Source organism: Prionailurus viverrinus, chromosome F2 (genome assembly GCF_022837055.1).
Source record: "Prionailurus viverrinus isolate Anna chromosome F2, UM_Priviv_1.0, whole genome shotgun sequence".
NCBI classification, from domain to species: Eukaryota; Metazoa; Chordata; class Mammalia; order Carnivora; family Felidae; genus Prionailurus; species Prionailurus viverrinus.
The window spans coordinates 72,302,949-72,325,254 of record NC_062578.1 but is presented as its reverse complement, the minus strand read 5'-3'; the positions used below and the strand labels follow the sequence as shown (position 1 = coordinate 72,325,254).

Here is a 22,306-nt window from a genome sequence, read left to right as displayed (position 1 = left end):
CATTATAAAGATGGGTGGAAATCATTTTGTTCAAAACCGGCAGAAACTAAGCAGTCGAGCCAAGGTATCGAGTGGCGGTAGTTCCATCTTGCCATTAAATTTCAAGAAAAACCCGTCTCTTTTCTCCAACCATGGTGTTTCTGTAAAACACACAAAGAAGCTTCTTATTTATTATTATTATTATTATTTTTTTAAAGTTTATTCTCATTTATTTTGAAAGAGAGATAGAGAGCACACAGGGGAGGTGCAGAGAGAGGGAGAGAGAGAGAATCCCAAGCAGGCTCTGCACGGTCAGTGCATAGCCCGACATGGGGCTCGAACCCACAAACTACAAGATCATGACCTGAGCCCAAACCAAGAGTTGGGTGCTTAACCGACTGAGCCACCCAGGCACCCCATGAAGAAGCTTTTTAAAATGGCATGGATTAACTTCATGACCCTTGACACAATTAGGGGATTCTTGTTCTTTGCAGGGAAAGTTTTTCCTCTAACTCGGATGGAGAGATGTATTAAGATGGGTGGGGCAGCAGAGATGCACCTCTGTTTGGGTTTCTGGGTCACAACGACTTGGGGTCCAGGAACAGACGCCCCCACCAGCTGTTTCTCTCCCTCCTGTCTTCCGGTGCCATTTCTGATTTGATGACATCTCGCCCCCTTGTTCAGGTGACCCCCTCCTGTGCCTGCACAGCTTGGTAAGGTGGCCCAGCCATGGTGGGGGGTGGCAGGTGGGCAAGGCAGCCAGTACCCTTGAGCACTGACCAGTCCTGCTGGAATGGGGTCTGTTGTGTCTGTGTGGCAAGGTCCTTCCTTCCGGAGGGCAGTGACCTGACCACCGTCAGAGCCAAAAATGCCAAGTGGCAGGGGGCCTGGGTGGCTCAGTTAAGCGCCCAACTTTGGCTCAGGTCATGATCTCATGGTTGGTGAGCCGGAGCCCCGCATCGGCTTCTGTGCTGACAGCTCAGAGCCTGGAGCCTGCTTTGGATTCTGTGTCTCCCTCTCTCTCTGCCCCTCCCCCCACTCATGCTCTGTCTCTCTCTCTTTTTCTCTCAAAAATAAACAAACGTTAACACTTTTTTTTTGGAAAATGCCGAGTGGCTTCTCAACCATGCCATGGGCTGGACTTGCTGCTTGTGGAAAAGGACAGTGCATCCCGAGCGTGCCCTCTTGGGTTTTTCTGCAGCCAGTTCTTTGTCTCTAAGTGGTGCAGTGGGCTTTGGGCCACAGACTGCTCAGGACCTCAGTAAACCCTGGGAACCAGCCCATCCCTCCAGGGAAAACTTTGCCCCTGGGCAGGGCTTGGGAGGGGGAAGTGAAGGCTTGCCGAAAGTCTCTTCCTCTTTTTACATTAAAATCTTGGCAAGAAAAGGCGCTCTTTCTTTCTGTCACCTGTATCAGCAGCAGTTTCCCAAACTGAACTCCGAGACTTCGTCCTGGCTTCATCACACGTCACCTTTGCCGGCTGCAAACAATCTTGCTTCTCCAGCTGATGGGGACTCTAATAACTCCAGGTGGTGAATGGGCGGTAGGGAGTGTGGTTCTGTACAAATACAAGCTCTAACTAAAGCAATACAAACACAGAGGAAAAAACGGGAAGCTTGTCAAGAGGGAAGTGCTGTATTAAAACATTTTACCTTTACTGACATTGAAGAAACCTCCCCTTTAGTTTAACACTGGGAGATGTGTTAAATACTGTGTGGTGTAGTGACACGGCTGAGTGTTCCAGAACCTTTAACAGCAAGGCAGCAGAAGTATCTTTATTAAGGAAAGGTGATTAAGATATACTGTGAAATGAAACACAGCAGATTACAGTTTAGGAGCCATTTCTATAAAAATATATGCATTATCTTTATATAGATACAGGAAAAAAACATTTGGAAGGGGATCCACTTGGTGGGAGGTTGGATCATGAGTGTTTATATTTTCTTCCTTTTGCTCATCTGTGTTTTCAATTTTTTGTCTGCAGTCAACATTGTTCTTCATAGAGTTTAGGGTGAAAGAAGGATGTCCGGGGCTGGGAACCGCCTTTTTTTACCCAATCATTCCACACATTTATTGAGGGTCTCCTGGGAGCTGGGTGGGCACAGTGATAGGTGTTGGAGCGGAATAGCTCCGACCTTTGCCTTCACAGAGCTGATGTTTTAGTGGGAGGCTTTTCTTTTTCTTTTCTTTTTTTTCTTTTTTTTTTTTGTTTGAACTTTATTTAGAGAGAGACAGAGAGCAAGTGGGGGAAGGGTAGAGAGAGGGTGAGATAGAATCCCAAGCAGGATCCACGCCATCAGCTCAGGGCCCGATGTGGGGCTCGAACCCATAAATCCTGAGATGGGTGATCTGAGCCGAGATCAAGAGTCAGATGCTTAACCGACTGAGCCACCCAGGCGCCCTATGGGAGGCTTTTTAAAAACACTTTTAAGGTAAAAAAATAAAAATAATTACAGGTTATACAAATTACCGTGAAGGAAAAAAAAATGCCGGTGGCATATAGGAATGACTGAAGGGAGGTGAGGGAGGTGTGACCGGGAGCACCCCTTTGAGGAGGTGACCCTTGAACCTGAAGGCCAAGAAACAGGCACTTGAGGAGGCTAGAAGGCACATCTGAGGCGCAGGGAAGGACCAGTGATGCAAGGCTGCGAGAGCCTACCGCCTTCCTATAGGTCACCCCGTGGAACTGCCCACCTGTGAGAAATGTTACATTTGGGAATGTGATGGAGGTTCATAGAGCCTTGGAACTCTGAGGAAATACGGCCTTAAGGACAACTTTATGGCTCCTGAGAGATTGGCTAATGTTTTGCTAAACAACAGGAGTGTGTTAGGTTTGAGCTGTTGGCTTTGTACTTTGTTTCTTTTGAGTAGCAGCTCTGATGCCATCTTTCATGGCGGACAGGCTTCGAGTGCTGTCTGGGGATGCCCAGGCCTCATTCCTGTGTCCTCTTCTGCATTCAGGAAACTCGTCCACTGCATGCTCAGCCATCAGGCCGGACGCTGGAGTCCTAGTCCTTAGCCTTCGAACCGCTGGCCGTCCTGGAAATGTCTGGGAGGGTGCCTCTTTCCTCAAGGATTCAGTGTTGATTGTTTCCACCAAGAGGAGGAGGGAAGCTGTTGATAGAAGTCCCTGAATGTTAGGTTGAGGACTAATATGTCATATTTGAATTAACTATGGTAGCACCATCAAGAGTCCTCTCTAAGGGCAATCCAAACAACGCAAATCAAGAACCATAGCGATATTCAGATCCTTTAACCCAGAACTGCAGTCCAAGGAACTTAGGTGGAAGTCATTTTTTTTTTAATGGGAAGAAACCAAGGATACAGCAATGTCTATAACAGCAGTAATAGGCATTAATGACATTGTGCTTTGGGGCTTTGAACATATATTCCTATACCGACAGTACTTATGAGAGCTTTGCAACATTCCTGTGATGGATGTTCTTATGCCCATTTCACAGATGGGAAATGAAAGGTTAGAGAGGTCATGTGAGTGGTCCTGGTTCACCCTGGCAGATTCAGGCTCTGAACTCTAATACATGCATTGTTGCCTGGTGGGTTTGTTCAGAAAATCTGAAAATGATGGAAGTCAAGAAAGCATATAGAGGGAACCAAGACTGAAAATTATTATCGAACTTAATGTATGCCTAGTTGTGTCCCAAGCATTTTGTAAATTCTATCCAGGTTAATCTTCACCACAAACTTGAGGGGAGACTGAAGCTCTGAGAGGTTGGAGAACTTGTATAAGCAGTAGAACAGGATTCAGACCCTGGCTCGGCCAGGTGGCTTCAGTTCTGTTGTATTGTCCCTCTGCTTCACAAGAAAGCATTGTTGGGTGAGTGAATACATGGTAGGCTGATGCCACAGCTCTGCATCTTCTCCGATGCAGTACATTCTCTCAGTACTCTCCCATGAGAGTTGCAGCTTGGCTGACTCTTGAGGGCACACTTTTCCGACACCCTTCACCTAAAGGCTCTCTTTCCTCACTCAACTCATCTCTTGCAAAATGCTCAGAACCGAATGAGTCCAGGGTAAGCCAGGCATGCAGGGTGTGAACCTTTAGCAACCGAAGGAAATTGAGCTATTTCAACGTGATGCAATATTCTGCCGCCATTAAAATGATAAACGTGACTGTAGAAATATGAAATGGCATTGGGAAATAGTTGCACGTATCTGAAATAGTAATGGAAGCAGTGTGCATTGACGTGAATAAAGGTTGGGAGAGGACAGGAATGAAAACTGTGTAAAGGTATCGGGATTGAATGGTGTCACCTTCTGATGGGTCTGCTAAGCTAGGAACCTCAGGGTCAGGTTCCACAGCTCCTGCTGCTGCTTTGCCCAGATTCAGCTAGTCACAAACTGCTAGAGATTCGACAGGAGTATCCTAATTCTGGTGCCCCTTCTCCCTCTCCATTGCTAGCTTCCTAAACCAGGTGCTAATTATCTGTCAGCTGGACTTTACAAAAGCTTCAGCGGTCTGCGGACCTCAATTCTCCTTCCCACCATAGTCCGCATTGGACACTGTCGTCAGAGTGACCTTGATATAAAACGCATCTGATCATGTCTCTCCCTTGCTGAGAAGTTTCTGTTTACTTGTTATTGCCTTCAGGAGGCAAGTTCAAACTTCTTAGCATGGTGTTTGAGGAGGGCCTGCACAGTCACACTCGCCCAACCTTACCTCCAGCATGTCGTAAACTCCCCTTCCTCTCTGCCCATGTGCCTTTTCTTCTCGTCCCCTCCCCCAGTCTCTCCAAGGCCAAGTGCATCCGGTCTGAAGCCTTCACAACTGTCCCAGGGAGTGTTGGTTCTTCCACTCTCCTAGATGACAACGAATGATGCTGTGTTGTAATTCTGAGGTTACAGCTCTTTCTCTCATGAAATTGTGAGCCCTGCCAGGGGAGGTACCACACATCTGTTGACCTCCAATCTAGACCCTCAGCATGGTGCCTAGGATGCAGTAGGGTGGCAAAATTGTGTATTGATGGAATGAATCAATGAGTAAGTGAAACAATTTGTTTATAGTGTTTACAATTTTTTTTTAATGTTTATTTATTTATTTTTTAAAGAGACAGAGTGTGAGTGGGGGAGGCTCTGCTGCACAGAGCCTGATGCGGGGCTCGAACTCACAAACCGTGAGATCATGACCTGAGCTGAAGTCGGACGATTAACCGACTGAGCCACCCAGGTGCCCCTTAAAGTTTTAAAGTTGATTTAGTAATAAAGTTTTCAAAGGAAACAACATTTAAAGAAGAGATCAGGAACTTCTGAAATTTACAAAAGCAGAGTCAAGTTTATAGAAATGCAGAAACACACGGTGGAGTTGACAGATTGGGTTTGAATCCTGGATCTCCTACTGAGTCTTGTTTTCCTCATTTATAAGGGGGATGTCATAATAGTACCATATAGGGTGGTTGTAAAAAGCAAAAGAGGAAAAGCAAGCAAAGTGCTTAGTACAGTGCCTGGCACATTGGAAGGACTAAAAAAAAAAAAAATGCTAACAAGCCACAGTGATTAAATCATCGAGAGCCTGGGGTTCTTATGTAAACCTCTTTTTTTTTTTTTTTTTTTTTATCCTTCTGCTTGTTTTTTTTCAACATAAAACTTTGAAAGCTTTGACCTCAGCTGAAATGGGATTACATTCACACAGGGTGACAAAGAAAGGATTGAGGAGGATAAGTTCAGCACTTCTCTGAAGGTCTTGTCTTCTGTTCCCTCTTTCAGGATATCCCACATGGGGTAGTATAGTGGTAGAGCTTACTTGTGAGTTCTGTCACAGGCCAGGGATCTAGGGCAGACAATGAGAAAGGTATCTCTGAAGCGGGTGCTCTACCCTCCTCACAGGATTCATCTTATTTTATGGTTCTCATTCAACAACGGACGTTTCTTTGCTGGACTGTAAGCTCCCCCAGGCTGGTCTCATGTCTGTGTTGCTCTCCAGGGATAAAATTAGGACCAATGGATGAAAATTGTCAGGTATCAGATTTCTGCTCAGTGTAAAAGGAGAGGTTCCTCAAGAACCTCTGACCGTTGCAATAAGGAGAAGAGGCTGACCATTGCAATAAGGAGGTCCCCATAATGGGAGATATTTGAGCTAAACTGGATGGGGTTGATACTATGGAAGAGATTTCTGCTTTTGTTGGGATATTGAGGTAGAGATGTATGGTTACTCAGAGCTCATATTTAAGGGACTGGGCAGGTGTATGAACTTTCTTCCTCTGGCACAAATTGAGGACAGTGGATTTCTGTGGACCAGAATTGTTTCAGACTGTGTATCAGCGTGTAAGAAAAACGGACCAAAGTTCTTGGATTGTGAAGACTGTTCTGTCAGCATCAATGTTTGCAAAATATTGGCTCCCTTAGTTTAACTGAAATTGATAGAGATTATAATATAGTATAGAAGTCCTAAATTTTCCTAAAGTATGAAAATTAGGGTAAAAGTCTGAGGCCTATGACCCTTGCCTTCAGTGTATGCCTTCAAAAAGCCATCTCTCGGGGTGCCTGGGTGGCTCAGTCGGTTAAGCGTCCAGTTTCGCTCAGGTCATGATCTTGCGGTTCACGAGTTTGAGCCCCACGACGGGCTCTGTGCTGACAGCTCAGAGCCTGTAACCTGCTTCAGATTCTGTGTCTCCCTCTCTCTCTGCCCCTCCCCTGCTCGTGCTCTTTCTCTGTCTCTGTCTCAAAAATAAACACTAAAAAAAAAATTTTTTTTTTTAAAAGCCATCTAATCTCTCTCCATGACTCTTAACACATTTCTATATAGTATGGCTAACACCGTGGAGTCTCCAGGTAATTCAAGAGGAAGACAAAAGACTAAATAAGGGAAGGGCTGCCCTTCTGTATTTGGGGCAAGGAATGCTTTCTTGGCTACCACATCTGGTAAGGCCTGGATAGTTCCTGGGATTTTACCTATTTGACCAGAACAAGAGTTCATAGTCAGGTTTTCATAGGTGGGCTTCCTGGGTCCATAAATCTCCTGAAATTGTACGCAAATTTGTGTGCATATGTGCATTTTTCTGGGGGAGAAAAGCCCCTACTTTTGTGGGATTTTCAGTAGGGGCCTTGACCCCAAAATATTTCGAACCATTTACTTCCATGGTAATTACCCGATAAAACTGAAAATATTCCAGGTAAAGGTAACATTGTAATCATTTACACTTTAGTGTTAATGAAAAAAATCTGTGTCATAGCAGGATTAGGGTGAACTAGCTGGATGGAATGTTCTGTTTTTATATGTAAAGAGGGAGCATTTATGTTCCAGGGTGAAGAGAGATTCTAGAAATAAGATGCTGTGCCCTGGGCCACATCCAAATTCTCTGCCCCCCCCCCCCCCCCCCCCCGCCCTGGACATTTTTGCCCAGAGCGTAACTCTGTAACATCTCATTTATCTCTTAGAGCCATGCGTGGCAAGGTACAAGTCTCAAGTGGCGCCTGATTTCTGTCCTCAGACTGATCATTTAACATCTCCCCAGGGCGTCTCCACGATACCATCGTAGGCGATAACGGTGCACCTCTAGGCTCTGGGGAGTCGGCCCGCGCTTCTGCTTTGCCGGGGAGCGGGAGTGAGGTTCAGTACCTGGAGCGGGGGAAAGGCTTGCTCGCCAGCCCAGCCATTTGAGGCGTGGGGGGTGGTGGGATGTGGCAGCTTCGCTGAGTTCAGCACAAAGAGTCCTGATCGGCGAGTTCCGAGTTCCAGTTCCTGGTGTTTCCGAGTTAGCTGACCTGAAGCAGCTTACCCCCACCTCTGAACCTCAGTTTTCCCAGTGTAAGATGAGAAGATTGCAAGACTCTGACCCACCCAGATGCCATCTCGGCGCGACGATGCTGCTCCTTTAAGGAGGGCGGGGGGCGCGGAGGCGGTGGCCGCGCCCCCTTCCTCTCCTTCCTCCGGCGCAGGACCACCTGTCTCCGGCCTCGCCACGCCCCCTTCAGGAGGGGCGGGGGGAAGAGGGGCGGGGAAGGAAGGCCGAGGATTTACCTTGCGGGGCGGGCGCGCGACGCATGCGCACGGCCGGACAGGTCCGCGGCGCCCTCACTTCCTGGCATTCCCCCCTCCCCCTCCTCGCCGTTACCCTGTACATCCGGGTCACTTGCCCTCCCCGTTCGGAGCCGCCGCTGCTGCTGCTGCTGTTGCTGCTGCCGCCGCCGTCGCCGCCGCCTGGCTCGTCGCGGCTCCGCCACAGGGGCAGGTGCGGAGGGGCTCCCGGTCCGGCCGCCGCCGCTGCCCCGCTCCGGGCCCGGGGCTCCCTCTAGCGCCGCTGAGGGGCCGCCGCCGCGGCTCAAGGAGGGCGGAGGAGCGGGGCTGAGAGAGCCAGGAGGCTCGAGCGGAGAGTGAGTGATTTATTTTTACTGTTTTCCGTCTTCCTTCACGCCCCTCGCTTGCCTGCCCCTCGACCCCATTTTGGCGGAGAGGCGGGCGCGGTGGGGGCCGCGCCGGCGCGGGGCTTCCTCGGCCCCCGGCGCCGTGGGCCCGCCCCGGCGCCCACCCCCGGCGCTGCGGCTGCACCTCTGCGGGCGCCCCCCGCCCGCCGGCCCGCGGCGCCCCGGCCCCTTCCCCCGCGGCCCGGGCCCCGCCGGCGCTCATTCATTCGGACCTCCTTTCTTCCGTCCCTTCCTCCCACCCGCACCTCCACGCGCGTGCTCGGCGCGCCCTCCCACCCCCCTGGAGCCGGCCGCCGTGCGTGATTCTCGGCTCCCTGGCTCTTCCCCTCCCGCGTCGGCGCTCGCCCCCCATCCCCGGCTCCCAGCTCCCTGTCGTCCTCGCGGCCACCTTACCTCCCTCCCTTTCTCCCCGGACTCGCCCACAGATCCACACCCCCTTTTCCCTCGGATTCCGCCACGCCTCGCCGCGACAGCCAGCGGTCCTGGTCACCCGCGTGGAAGTTGGAGTCTTTATTGCCCCTTTCCACCCTTCCACCTGTGCGGCCAGACCGTCCAACTTGTACACCGCGTTGACCTCTTAAATTCCCAGCATTTAAAAAGTCCCAATTCTCGGTCCTAGGGTGTGGTCTTAGTGTGTTTCCAAAACACACAATTTCTGCTATAATTACCCAAATCTGTGACTGTCAAACTGTAGTGGAAGTGGCAGTTGCTGTGTGTGTGTGTGTGTGTGTGTGTGTGTGTGTGTGTGTGTGTGTTTATAACTCCTGGCTATTCTTGGCCGTACCAAATATCTTTTTTTTTTCCCTTGGAGGGGTATCTATGATGCATTAATTTTCTCTGAATATAAAATTTGGCAGAAGATTGTTACTCTTTCTACGCCTCCACGTTCCTCCTCGATCGGTTTCTTGCCTGATTTGCAGCCTTACCTGTTAATACCATTTGTTGGTGAGACTTTTTCTCGTCTAATTTGTCAGCAGTAGTTATCGAGTGTCCCCTGGTGTGCGGAATACTGATGAAATGCCTGAATTCTTGCAGTACCACAAAGTGCTATTCTGGATAAGACAAAGATTTTTGGAACTTGTTTACACTTTTTAACCCCCTTCCTGCAAATTTATTGAGTTTGCCATCCCTAACTTAATCTTTATGTGGAAAATGTGTATCAGTCAATTTTGTGTTCTTACAGTCTTGCAATTTGGCTGACAGACATTCCAGAGGAGTGTTTTATATAGCTAAAGGAATTTCAATCACTTGGGTCTTTGGGGACTTCATGCAAATCACTTTAGACAAATGTACTTCAAGAAAAACACACTGATCCTTTTAATTCTTTAATTGTACTTAATAATAGAAACCGAAGTTTCCTGTCTCCAACACCTTGATAATTGGGGCTTATTTGATAGCCCCTTTGTGAAGTGTTGTAGTTGGGTAACACTGCTTGATCAGCATTCATAAAATGAGATGAGAGGCCCCCCCGCCCCCCGCCCCCGGCCATTTTTTCTTGGGACCGTCATAGTCCATAATAATGAAGTCAAAGGAAGGTTTTTAGGTCTGAGGTATACCTGTCTACATATCAGTATGATACAGTTGCTATCAATGTTGACATCACCATTTTCTAACAGCCTTTCTGGGGAGCTAGGTATTAAAAAGGCACTTGGCTGTTTGTTCTCTTTTAGGTTTTGGATAACCACTCCAGCAGTAAGATTTCTTTTTTTTATATTTATTCAGTTTTGATAGAGACACAGCATGAGTGGGGGAGGGGCAGAGAGCAAGGGAGACACAGAATCTGAAGCAGGCTCCAGGCTCCGAGCTGAGCTGTCAGCACAGAGCCCCGACACGGGGCTCGAACTCCAGGACTGCGAGATCATGACCTGACCTGAAGTTGGATGCCTAACCAACTGAGCCACCCAGGCGCCCCTAGCAGTAAGATTTCTTAACTCATAGTTAGGATTGCATTTCTTTGGCAGAGCAATTTTGTTAGATAACTTTTTTTTTTTTCAATTCCTTAAAACTTTTAACAGTTATGTAGCTGCTCCAGAGGAAACTCTTGCTTCATAAGATGTTGGCTTTATAGTATGAATTCTAGATCGTTTGATAATTGAGGAGAGGCTAGATTTTTCTCTCCTAAGAAACTGGTTCAGCCAAGGGAGACATGATTAGTAAATTCATTCTAGTTGCCCTGGCAAAAATATAATTGCAGATTCTAAGATTAAGCAAATATAGTTTACATAGATTACAGGTGATATTTAACAAAATCAAACTTATGGTGTCCCATTTTTCTGAGCTTTCCCCAAATATGGGTTAAAAATATGTTACATAGTGTCACTCGGGATTATTTAACTCATATTTGGAATGGTCATTTACCATAGTAAGTAATTGGGGAGTACAGAGGGATGCTTCTATCATCTTACTCCTGGTTTCCTTAGTGAAAATACTGACTGGACTGTCACTTGAATGAGGTTACTTAAATTATTAAGTATTGACGCACTCAACTTATAGAGCCTATAATTTGCTCTTTCACTATTTAAGGAAAACAAAATTATAATATTTGGAAATATTTAATTATGTTGTTAGTGGCATTCCCACTATTTTTCATCTCTCCTTTTCTATTACTGTGTCAGAATTTAGACTGATGCTCAGTAGATATTCAAATGTTTTGAATAATTGAAAGAATGGCAAGGTCAAAGAGTTTTTGATTATAACATCATTTTGTAATTATGTGGCAAAAGGTTTGGGAAAAATGTTGATTGGTCTCAGCTGCAGTGTTCTCAAGTATTTCGAGGATTGCTATATTTGATTACTTAAACTGCCTTGGGATCTTTGGGAAAAAAGTACAGTAGACATATATTTTGTGTTATGCTTTAGTCCATTGAGTGGATTGTTCATTTAGAATGGTTATTTGACTCATGTGTCTTGTCAGTATTCATGAGCAATGAATTCAGATAACATTTTGTGCACTTACAATCAGCATAAAAATTCTTGGGTGTGTAAGTTTATCCTATATTATGGTCAGTTTCCTAAAATTAAGCTAATTTTTCAAGAGCTATTTTTTCAGGTGGCAGAAATGGAAGGTATCTTAAGTACTGTGACAGTGGTTATGTAATGTTTCAGTGATAGTGATAATGTTAGTAGTAACTAACACATAGCGTTTACTACTTGCCAGGTTGAGTTCTAAGACATTTAGTCTTTACAACAACCCTGTTAGGGTTGTTCGTATTCCCATGTCACAGACTAGGAAGCTGAGGTTACACTAAAGTGACACAGCTACTTACTGATAGAACTTGGTGTTGGCTCTTTAATTATTATGCTGTAATAGTGAACGCTTACTGTATGCCAAGTTTTTTATATACATTAAGGTAGTTTTATGACAACTGCATGGTATATGTTAATTCCTAATTAACACTAGGAATGTCAGGCTCAGAGAGCTTAGGTATCTTGTCCAAGTATGCTCCCAAGTAGGGTGAGGAAGGCTGGCATAAACCCAGGCCTCTATGATTTAGTCTTTACTAAAATTTGGTTTCGAAGTACTAGTTTGAGGTCCTGTATTTTATATTACATACTTAGAAGGCATACTTAAAACAGCCAATCTAAAGGCTTTTTCAGCTGACACACAGGATGGAAAATGTTCACTTCTTCTCTGCTGTCTTATGAGCATGTGCAGGATTATGATTTCCTGTTAACTAGCTGTAGGTTCACTCGTTTCCCACTCATGTAAATATATTGGAATGCAAATGAGTGACATTTGTAAAACTTTTCAAACAAGGAAGTCATTCTTAGAACGTTGGTTCTTTAAATATACACATTTCTTGTGACACATCCCACGTCCTGATTGTGGTACCATGGGTGAGAATGGCTTTTTTCAAAGATGTTGGGTGATTTTGTTTAAGTGAAGACCTAATGCAAAGATACATTTTTGTAGCTATTTATTTTGAAAAGATGCTGTTCAGTGTACTTTTGTATGCAACACTGTGAAGTTTTTAATCCTGTGCAGTTATTTTCTGCCATGCAAGTAATCTCTACTTGATATATTCTAGTTGGTACATTTTGTCTGGTATTGTGTTAAGTTTAGACTGATAAAGATACTCTTCACTGTGCTTAGAATAATACTTCTTCCAATCAAAAATTGGCATGTTCTTAGATAATTCACTTTACATTGAATGCTTATTTAGGTCAATTTTAGGACACACTTGCTATGAAAAGAGTTATATATTCCTAGATATAATTATTTGGCAATTATTTATGTCATTTCTCAGTGTGTGAGAGGAATAGAGAATTTGAAGGCACTAATTTAGATGAAATCTGTGATTTAATAGGTCTTGAAGTGATTTTTTTTTTTTTTTTTAAGAGAGAATGTGAGTGGGGAAGAGGAGGGGCAGGGGGAGAGAAAGTGAATTTTTTTTTTTTATTAAAAAAATTTTTTTTTTTCAACGTTTATTTATTTTTGGGACAGAGAGAGACAGCATGAACGGGGGAGGGGCAGAGAGAGAGGGAGACACAGAATCGGAAACAGGCTCCAGGCTCCGAGCCATCAGCCCAGAGCCTGATGCGGGGCTCGAACTCACGGACCGTGAGATCGTGACCTGGCTGAAGTCGGACGCTTAACCAACTGCGCCACCCAGGCGCCCCTGAGAGAAAGTGAATCTTAAGCAGACTCCATTCTCAGCACAGAGCCCAATGTGGGACTGGATCTCTGAGATCATGATCTGATCCGAAACCAAGAGGTAGACGCTCAACCAATTGAGCCACCCAGGCGCCCCTCATATGACATTCTTAATTTAATTTCAGTGCAATGTGATAGGGAGGGCAGAATATAATTTTATTAAAATAATGTATTTTTAAGCTGAATGGTCATTTAAAAGCCTGTTTTTGATAATGTATTTTTTTTGACAGCTAGCACAGTACTTGGTATAGGATTGTTATTAATCACCCGAATACATTTTTAAAAATTTTTAATGTTTATTTATTTTTGAGAGAGAGCATGCGCATGCACTCACGTGCAAGCATGGGAGGGGTAGAGAGAGGGAGACACAGAATCTGAAGCAGTCTCCAGGCTCTGAGTTGTTAGCACAGAACCTGACACGGGGCTTGAACCCATGGACCGTGAGATCATGACCTGAGCTGAAGTTGGACGCTTAAATGACTTGAGCCGCCCAGGTGTCCCTAATCACCTGAATACTTAATGAGCACCTAAGCAGGGTTATATTAACAGTGAATAAATATTAGTGGTCTCTCCTTAGAGTAGAAGATAGAGAAAAATAGACAATATGAATTCACTGCTATTTGTTCCATAGGTACCTCGTCTTATGAGTCTTAAAAGCCCATGTTGTAATGCTATCTGAATTAAAACCTGCAAAGTGGACCATTAGTCAGTCAGGCTAAAGGAAGAATGCACAGGCATAAGATGGAGAAGCAAAAGCTTGGAGATAAGAGAGGTCAGGTACATTTTAGAAATGGATACTGGTTTTGTATGATGTAAAGGAGGGGTGGGTAAGAGGTACATAATAGGTAAACTGTAAGGCTGGCTGCGTGAGTCATGTTAACAAGTTTAGGTCAGTTTGGACTGAAGGCTATGGGGAAACCATTACAGGATTTTAAGGGGGAGAGAGTGAAATACTCAGCCTGTTCTGACAGCTTCTGGAGAATGGATTGAAGGTGAAGTAAGATTGAGTACAGGTAGGCAAGTTAAGGGGCTGTTGCCAAAGTCCAGGAAAGAATTGATAGTGCTCAGTATTTGAGTGTTGACAGTGGAGCAGTGGTGTTAAATCCATAAGATTTGATGATTTACTGGATGTAGGCTCTGTAGAGGCTGTAACTTTGCTTCTGGTGGTAGAGTAGGTGATAAATTTTCCCCAGAGGTCTTGTTACTATTTCATGTAAAATTGAGATGCTCCTGGGGCTAAGACAAAGCCAGATGCCTTCTCAAAGACGCATTTTGAGTTGACTCTCTCCACATTGTTAGTCATGGAGTTGACCTGTCCCCAAGTAGGAATATAGGACCCACGTGGGTACTCCCAGGAGGTCACTCTCCCTGGGCTCTGTCCAGGTGGCATAGCCAAGCACAGGGCTTTGCCCCATGACATATAGTCCCTTTCTGCGATGCTGGTAATGAAGCCAGGCCTTGAGTCTGCGCCTGCATATTCCTGCAGCTTCTCAGAGTTCTGTGGACGATGACTGAGGAGACAAACCATACAGGAAACCGCTTTCAAAAGCACCCCCTGTCAGGCTCTAGGTTGATTGGAAGTAAAAGAAAAATATGCTTTTATCAGCTGCTGTTGTACTGGATTAAACTCTTACCTATCTTGTTTTGCAGTGATTGCTCAGGATTCCAAATAATTTGATTTGGGGAGAGAAGAGGAGCCTCACCTAACATTGACAGTTGATACTTCATGCTTTTGGGTCCTTTATTTGGCAGAGAGAGTTGGTAAAGTGAATGATCAGTGCTGTTTTTGTAAGATAAGTCTGGAGGTTTGAAAGCTTGGGCACATGTGACCCATTTTTAAAACTACCATTTAGAGTAAATCAAGGGGGAGTAGTAGATTAGAAAACCAAAGCAGGAACATCAGGCTGGGGATCATGAGGTCTCCATGAATGACTCAGGCATTCAGTTTCCACAAGAGGCTAGTAGCGTGCTAACAATTACCTTAGAGAAGGAGTATGCCAGAGAGTTGTGTCAGGGAGGCGAAGAGTTCAGAACCCACAGGGGGACTTCCAGGGGGAGACTGTCTACCTCCCTTTGTCAGAGGGTCTAAGCAGTAAAATCATAAGTTACAGAGACTTGTAAATAGAAATGGCCATTAGGGTTGTAGGGTCCCAAAGGCACTAGCATTTTTCTACATGCAGCCCTTCCTGATTGGGAGAATCCCCTCTGGCACTTACAGGTTGGGCAAGTACAAGCATATAACACACCAATTCTTATTATATGTTGGATTGTAGAGGCAGCAACAATAGGACATTGAACTTGCCCAAAGAGCCCTACTCCTACATGATACTGATTTTTCTTCCCATCTGTATGTAAATCCTGCCCAAACCCTTTTTATTGAATCTGGATGTTCCCTCCTCTCATGGGACGAGGTAGGTTGGTGATGACATGGGTTCCTATATCTAAAAGAACCTTAAAACTTTGAGTCTGTCTCTGCAGTTCCTTATAGGGGTATAGGCAGCCCAATAGGGGTATTTATGGCCTTCACTTCTTTTTGGGCGTCAGAGAGACCTCAACTCCATCCTTTATCATTTTTTTCTGTAAAGCAGAAGAGTTTGGGGGTGGAGGTAGAGTGGGATAGAGATGGGAGCATGGAGGGAGAGAGAAGCTGTCTGTACCACAAATCAAAGCTTTGTGTTCACTTTTGGTCATTCCCTTGTAGTTCAAAGGAACTTCTCATATTTTTGGTGCACCTAAAACTCCATATTGGCAGCAAGGCCATCGTTACTTAATCTATTTTAGTTTTGGGGATTCCTTGGCTCAGCAGTCACAGCCACATTGCCTTTCACCTGGAGACAGGGCTTGTTGCCGCATTGTCTTGCCACATCCTTTCCTCTGCCAGCCCGGAGGAGAATGAACAAACACCATTTGGGTGGGTGATTTCAGTTCCACTTCTCCCTGCTCAGTTTCTAAACATTAGTCCAACTCCTATTCATTAATCGGTAGAGTAGTAGGGATCTGTATTCTCACCTTCTCCCCATCTACCACTAGGACCACGCTCAGATCCCAGGGTGTCTTCCCATTTCCTAGAACTCTGCCCTTGGTGGCCTTTATCTTCTCTCTTCTAGAAAGTCACGGATGGTTCTGTCAGCATCCTGTCCTTATTCCCAAAACTGTCCAGAACCATAATGGTCTGAAATCTTACCTTCTTGCAAGCTAGTAAGTTACCCTGCCACATTTTGATCGATGCTGGTATACCGAAAACAGACTCCTGTGGGAGAGATGAAGGGCAGTTTGTTACCCATGAATAGGAGCGGTAGCCAGAGGTTCAGCATTTGTGCTGGTTTCCTGATGCGCAGGTAATACTTGCACACGTAGTGGGTTACATAATCAGAGAGAAGCCCTGAGTTTAGGGAACCCAAGGGTATTGTAATGAGCAGCAGTCATGCCTGCCCTTTGCTCTAGAGGGATACATTGTATTTATTATACTGGACAGTAAGCATGCCTGTCTTTTGCTCCAGAGGTTAACATTTATCTTTATCTTTCAAGGCTGTTTGAAAATATAGTCCAGAGCAAAGGGCAGTGGGTCAGTGTTGCTCTGCTTACAGAACATTAAAAAAATTGTCTGGAGAATTGTTTTTCAACATATGTAAATTATACGTCAATAAATCTGACTTAAGAAAGTACCTGGCGTGTGGTAAGAACACGGTACGTGTTGTTATTGGTATTCTTGATCTGCATTTTGAGGCAAACGTATGATGACCTTGGTGGAATTTTGAGATGCATGTTCTCCAAGGTAAGTTGATAACTAATAACATTTACTCAAAAAGGAATGACTAACGTGTCCAGACATCTTTTGATTTGAAAAAAATCAGATGTGTGTGTGTGTTTTTTTTTTTTTTAAGCATTTTATTTATTTATTTTGAGAGAGAGGGAGCAAGAGCAAAACAGGGGAGGGGCAGAGAGAGAGTGAGTTCCAAGCAGGCTCTGCACTGTCAGTGCAAAGCCTGATGCAGGGCTCTTGTCTCACGTGAGATGATGACCTGAGCCGTGATCAGGAGTTGGACGCTTAACCAACTGTGCCACCCAGGAGCCCCCATACGTGTTTTTTTCTTTAAGAATTTCAGGGACATTACATTAAAGTGAAATGTGAGAAAACCATCTTGTGTTGCAAGGTATGAGATTACTTTGCTTTTGTTTATATCATACTGCAGTTCTTGCCTTAAAATTCTGGAAAATTATAACAGAAGTGTTAAGCACATTTTTAACAAGGCTTTATTATTATTATTATTATTTTTTTTTTAATGTTTATTTCTGAGAGAGAAACAGAGAGACAGAGCACAAGTGAGGGAGGGGCAGAGGGAGAGACACACAGAATCCGAAGCAGGCTCCAGGCTCTGAGCTGTCAGCACAGAGCCCGATGCGGGACTTGAACTCATAAGCTGTACAATCATGACCTGAGCCAAAGTTGGATGCTTAACCAGCTGAGCCACCGAGGCGCTCCACGATCTAAAGGCATCTTTTCCTTTAGATCTTGGGACAATATAGATTTAGGGAAGTTAAGAGAAGCTAGCATAGTTGGAGGGAAGTTTAAACTTTGAATTTGTCATTTTTTTAAATGGAGGTTGAGCTTCATTTTATCAATTGGCATTTTCTAACTCCTTTCCAGTTTATTTTCTATAAACAAACATTTAAACAGTATTCTTTTAAAAGCTAACATGTTGGGGGCACCTGGGTGGCTCAGTCGGTTAAGCGTCGGACTTCAGCTCAGGTCGTGATCTCACAGTCCGTGAGTTCGAGCCCTGCGTCGGGCTCTGTGCTGACAGCTCTCTCTGCCCCGCCTGCTCATGCTCTGTCTCTCTCTGTCTCAGAAATAAATAAAAACATTAAAAAAAATTTTTTTTTAAAGCTAACATGTTGAACATTGTTACATTTAAACTGGTTTTGACTTAAATATTTAATATGTTCTGGTATTATGTAAATATTATTTACCAAGTTTTCTAAAATACAGAAGAGTCAGCTTCATTTATTCTATTCTTTCGGGTTAGAGTGTACTTGAATGTACAGAGCTCGACGTGTAAGGTAATCTTCTAGCTATAGTGGCACCACTTCTGAGTTACTAGTGAGTAAAAGGTTGATGTCTGGGAATCTAGGGCTGAAGCATTTTGGAAATACTCTTCAGTAAGTGGGACTTCCTCCATTACAATGTGAATATAGTTAAACCCAAGCTTTTCCTTTTTATTTATAGAACAGCACGTTGAAGCAGTAGTCAAAATATGTAGCCTGGGGTTGGCAACCCTTTGAAATGGGTGTGCCAAAAGTTCCATCATAGTCTGTGCCATGGTGACAACTGGCCAGTGTTCTCTCTTTGGTATGTGTCACTGGCCCCTTCTTACTAGTCCATTAGCATATTAAAAGTTCATTTAAGAACTTTGTTTTAGCTGATCTTCGGTGTTCCTTATCGGCAACTTTTAAAAATTGTGTATGTTTTATTAAAATCAAATTTATTTCTTTTAAACCATTCCGAGTTTGCCTGGTTTGGGTAGGTTGATAGCTTATGCTTTTAAATAATTCAAAACAGTATTTAAACACTTCAGAATTCTTCCTACTTGAGGTATACAAGCAGAACTTTTAGTGAGGTTCTTTCACTAGGATCTTGTTTGGGTCTCACAGGAAGAGATGAGTGAACATTTTTTCAGAAGCGTAACTGCTTTACAGTGTTATAGGAAACCGTCTTCAAGTCATAAAGTAGGGCTAAACAGGTGCTGGTAGACAGTTTATCCCAAGCAGTTACAAGTCACGTGATTTGCAAATATTTTTCTCCCAGTCTGTGCCTTGTCTTGTTATTTTCCTAACGGTATCTTTTGAGGTGCAAGGGTTTTGAACTTTCATGAGTCTGGTTTATCTTTTTCTTTCAAGGATCATGCTTTTGGTGCTCTCTCTGGGAATTCTTTGCCCAACCCAAGGACATGAGATTTACGCCTTTGTTTTCTTCTAAATGTTTTGTATTTTATAGTTTTAGCTCCTGTGTTTGGGTCTGTGATCCATTTTTAATTAACTTTTGTATGTAGTATGAGGTAAATTTCTTAAGTTCATCTTTTTGTATATAGATACCCACTTGTCTCAATGCCATTTGTTGAAAAGACTATCCTTTCCTTCATTGAATTGCTTTGGTATCTTTGTTGATACTCATTTGACCCTAGATATATGGGTTTATTTCTGGACTCACTTTTGTGTTTTATTGGTCTACATGTCTGTCCTTCTGCCAGTACCACATGTCTTGATTACTGTAGCTTCTCGTGCCGTGTTTTAATAACGCAAATAGCATTCTTTTCTTGTAAAAGTATATGTTCATTTATAAAAAAAAAAAAATGGAAACAAAATGGAAAAGTAGAAGAACAAAGCAAAAGTCACTAAGCAGTCACTGTTATGGTGAACATCTCTCCAGATATCTCGCACATGTATGCGTGTTGTATGAGTGCATGCACATCCTCCACAATTATACATAAAGGCACATCAGTATTTGCCCACACTCATTGTTCTCGTGTACTTTTTGAGTGAATACATTTATTGTCAGCTTTAAGAGAGAACTGATTATTTTTCTTTCTTTTAGGCACTTCTGTAATTCTGTGAGTTTTTACTGACATACACTTCTGAGAAGAGCAAAGATTCTTTCTTTGGGCTAAGAACTATGAGTGCTTTTTTTTACTTGGTAGCATGTTAATTGGAATTTATTTCTCACTTCATCTGTTGAAAGATGACTTTAAAACAAGTTTTTTAATGTGTGCTCTGTGAATGGATGGCAGATTATGTGTGAAACATTAATAAAATTAATCCCCAAATCCGGTTTTAAACATTTAAAGTTCCCATAAATCTGCTCTTGAACATTAGATTAACTTTTTGGCAGTTGTGGTTATGAGTGTGGAGCCAGTAAATATTATATGTGTGGTGATAGAGTTTTATTTGCAGTCATATGAGGACTACTCCCTGCTGCAAGTTTGTTTTTACCACGTTAATAAAGGAAGAACACTCTTTGCTGTTTTGCGCTTTGCGGATTCAATCTGTAGTCCTTGAGATCTTGAGATACTTTCAGTGGTCGTTGTGGAACTGTGGCCAAATCCTGAGACACTTTCCCATCTTGAGTGTATGTTGGATCCAATGGCCAGAAACTCCCCTGGCATTCACATGTTTCTTGCAGTATGCTTTATATATTTAAAGTCACGTTTAGAGATGTAACGTGTATAGGAGACTGTACAGATTATGCATAATAAAAAAATTTTTTTTAGCGTTTTATTTTATTTTTTGAGAGACAGAGACAGAGCACGAGCAGGGGAGGGGCAGCGAGAGAGAGAGAGAGAGACACACAATCCAAAGCAGGCTTCAGGCTCTGAGCTGTCAGCACAGAGCCTGACGCAGAGCTCGAACCCAGGAACGTGAGATCATTACCGTAGCTGAAGTCGGACACTCAACCTACTGAGCCACCCAGGTGCCCATACGTAATTTTAAAAGATTGAAGTTTAATCTCTGGCAGTGGGGGGCCATTTTAGGTTTTGAGTTTGGGGAGTGACAATGTCACAAGTTTCAGAAAGCTACCTTTACATTGGCTTAGTGGAAATTTGGTGTTTGAAAAGGGCACACCGAAATTGTGTGGGAAACTGGATTGTTCGATGAAATTATATAAATGAGGGGTTTGGGGACAGGATTTTGAAAAGAAAACTTGAAATAAGAAATTTTCAATTGACAAATGGACTCTTTACAGAAAGGAAAGCAGCGCACTTGAGTGTTAACTGTGGCTAATAACTATGTGGTGGGATTATGGATTTTTCTTCCTCCTTTTTGTGGAAAACTTAGTAAAGTGCTAAATATGTCAGGTAATATGTTGAAATGGAGCTCTTTTTTTCTGAGTTTGGCCCTCGGTCAGTAGGTACACATTTTTAAAGAGAGTTATAAGGATACCATGCAGGTCTTGCCAAATAAAGAGCAGGAAAATGGGTTTGGGACTTGTTGTACCTACCCCATCTGTTAGTGTAAAGATTCAAGAAGTTGGAAATTAGAATAGTTTTTGAACAAGGTTGTTGGAAATTGGAAAAGTGTTTGTAAACCAAATTGTTAGTGTGCTAGGATTTTTTTAAAAAATATTTTTTAAATGTTTATTTTGAGAGAGTGAGTGTGGGGGAGAGGGAGAGAGAGAATCTTACCCGAGCTGTCAGTGCAGCGCCTGTGGGGCCTGTGGGGCTCCATCCCACAAACCGAGGGATTATGACCTGAGCTGAAATCAAGAGGCAGACGCTTAGCCAGCTGAGCCACCCAGCTGGCCCTGTGCTAGGAGTTTCTTCTAACTTCCCCCCTCCCTTCTTGGTGTGCTCCCCCTCAAGTACAGAAGCTTTCTGGTAACTATTTGGATGGCTTAATATGTAACTCTGCAGTTCAGGGGAGACAGCGGATATATGTTTGTCTCACTGTGCCCTAATGAAAGATAAGCTATCGGTGCTGGTGGCACAGCAAAGCGAGGTTACTGTATGGGTGTTCGGCCCATCCTCCCAGAGTTCTTTGGGGGAAGGTGCGTATTTCCTACAGACCGGATGAGGGCTGCTAGGGAGGGGAAGCTCATAGGATTGGGGCGGTGTGAGGCAGAGAGGGAGGAAGAAGTGGCTGGATTCCCGCAGGAGCCGCATTATCCCGCATCAGGGTATTACAGTGAGGGATTCCCAGTGCCGGAGTGGGTGAGAGCTTCCGTGGGACTCCTGAAAGCATTCTCTCAGTAGATCAGTTTTAAATACTTTTTGAGCTGAGTGTGCCCATGCCTTCTAGTGACACTTAACTGCTACCCCAGGGTTAGGAGAGTGGAAGGGAGGGCCTGTAATGCCTGGGGGTAGCCAGCTGCAGGCCCAGCTGGGACGGGGCAGAAGCTGTAGCATTGGAAGAAAAATGTTGATAATTACACTAAACTGGGTCTATCAATTTCTAAATTCTGACAGTTTTTATAACTCAAAAATGACCAGAGTCATAGGCTTGCCTAAATAAAAGCTCAGGGACATTGAACTGTCACCACAGAATAAAGGACAGAGGTAGATAAAAAGTTGCTTTATGGTTACATCCCACAGGTTCTGCTTGTTCAGGGTGATGGCTACAGTTGTTTTTTGTAATAAAGAAAACTATCAATGAAAACAAATTTTTACAGGAAGAATGTTCCCATTGAGGCATTTTATTGTGGATAAAATGTCATTATCTTTGGGACCAGGCAGATCTGTGCTTGGGTCACATCAGCCCTTATTAGCACTGACATGAGGTAAGTAAATCAGCTTTTGAGGTTTG

General features: G+C 44.0%; 1 protein-coding gene and 1 non-coding gene across 6 annotated transcripts in view; both read left to right on the top strand.

Moving 5' to 3' along the window:
* Window positions 1-22,306, top strand: part of CYRIB (CYFIP related Rac1 interactor B) — a 148,258-nt gene that overhangs the window by 60,593 nt on the left and 65,359 nt on the right. For 2 of the 5 annotated variants that reach the window (XM_047841788.1, XM_047841791.1), the window contains exon 1: window positions 8,159-8,307. The exons of the other annotated variants lie outside the window; for them this stretch is intronic. The gene's annotated coding sequence lies outside the window, so the exon portion shown is untranslated. Of the gene's footprint in view, window positions 1-8,158; window positions 8,308-22,306 lie in introns of those variants that run through there. 5 annotated transcript variants of the gene reach the window in all.
* LOC125156783 (small nucleolar RNA SNORA73 family) lies at window positions 14,349-14,553 on the top strand. Its single transcript, XR_007148769.1, has one exon. It is a non-coding gene; the product is annotated as a small nucleolar RNA SNORA73 family (small nucleolar RNA).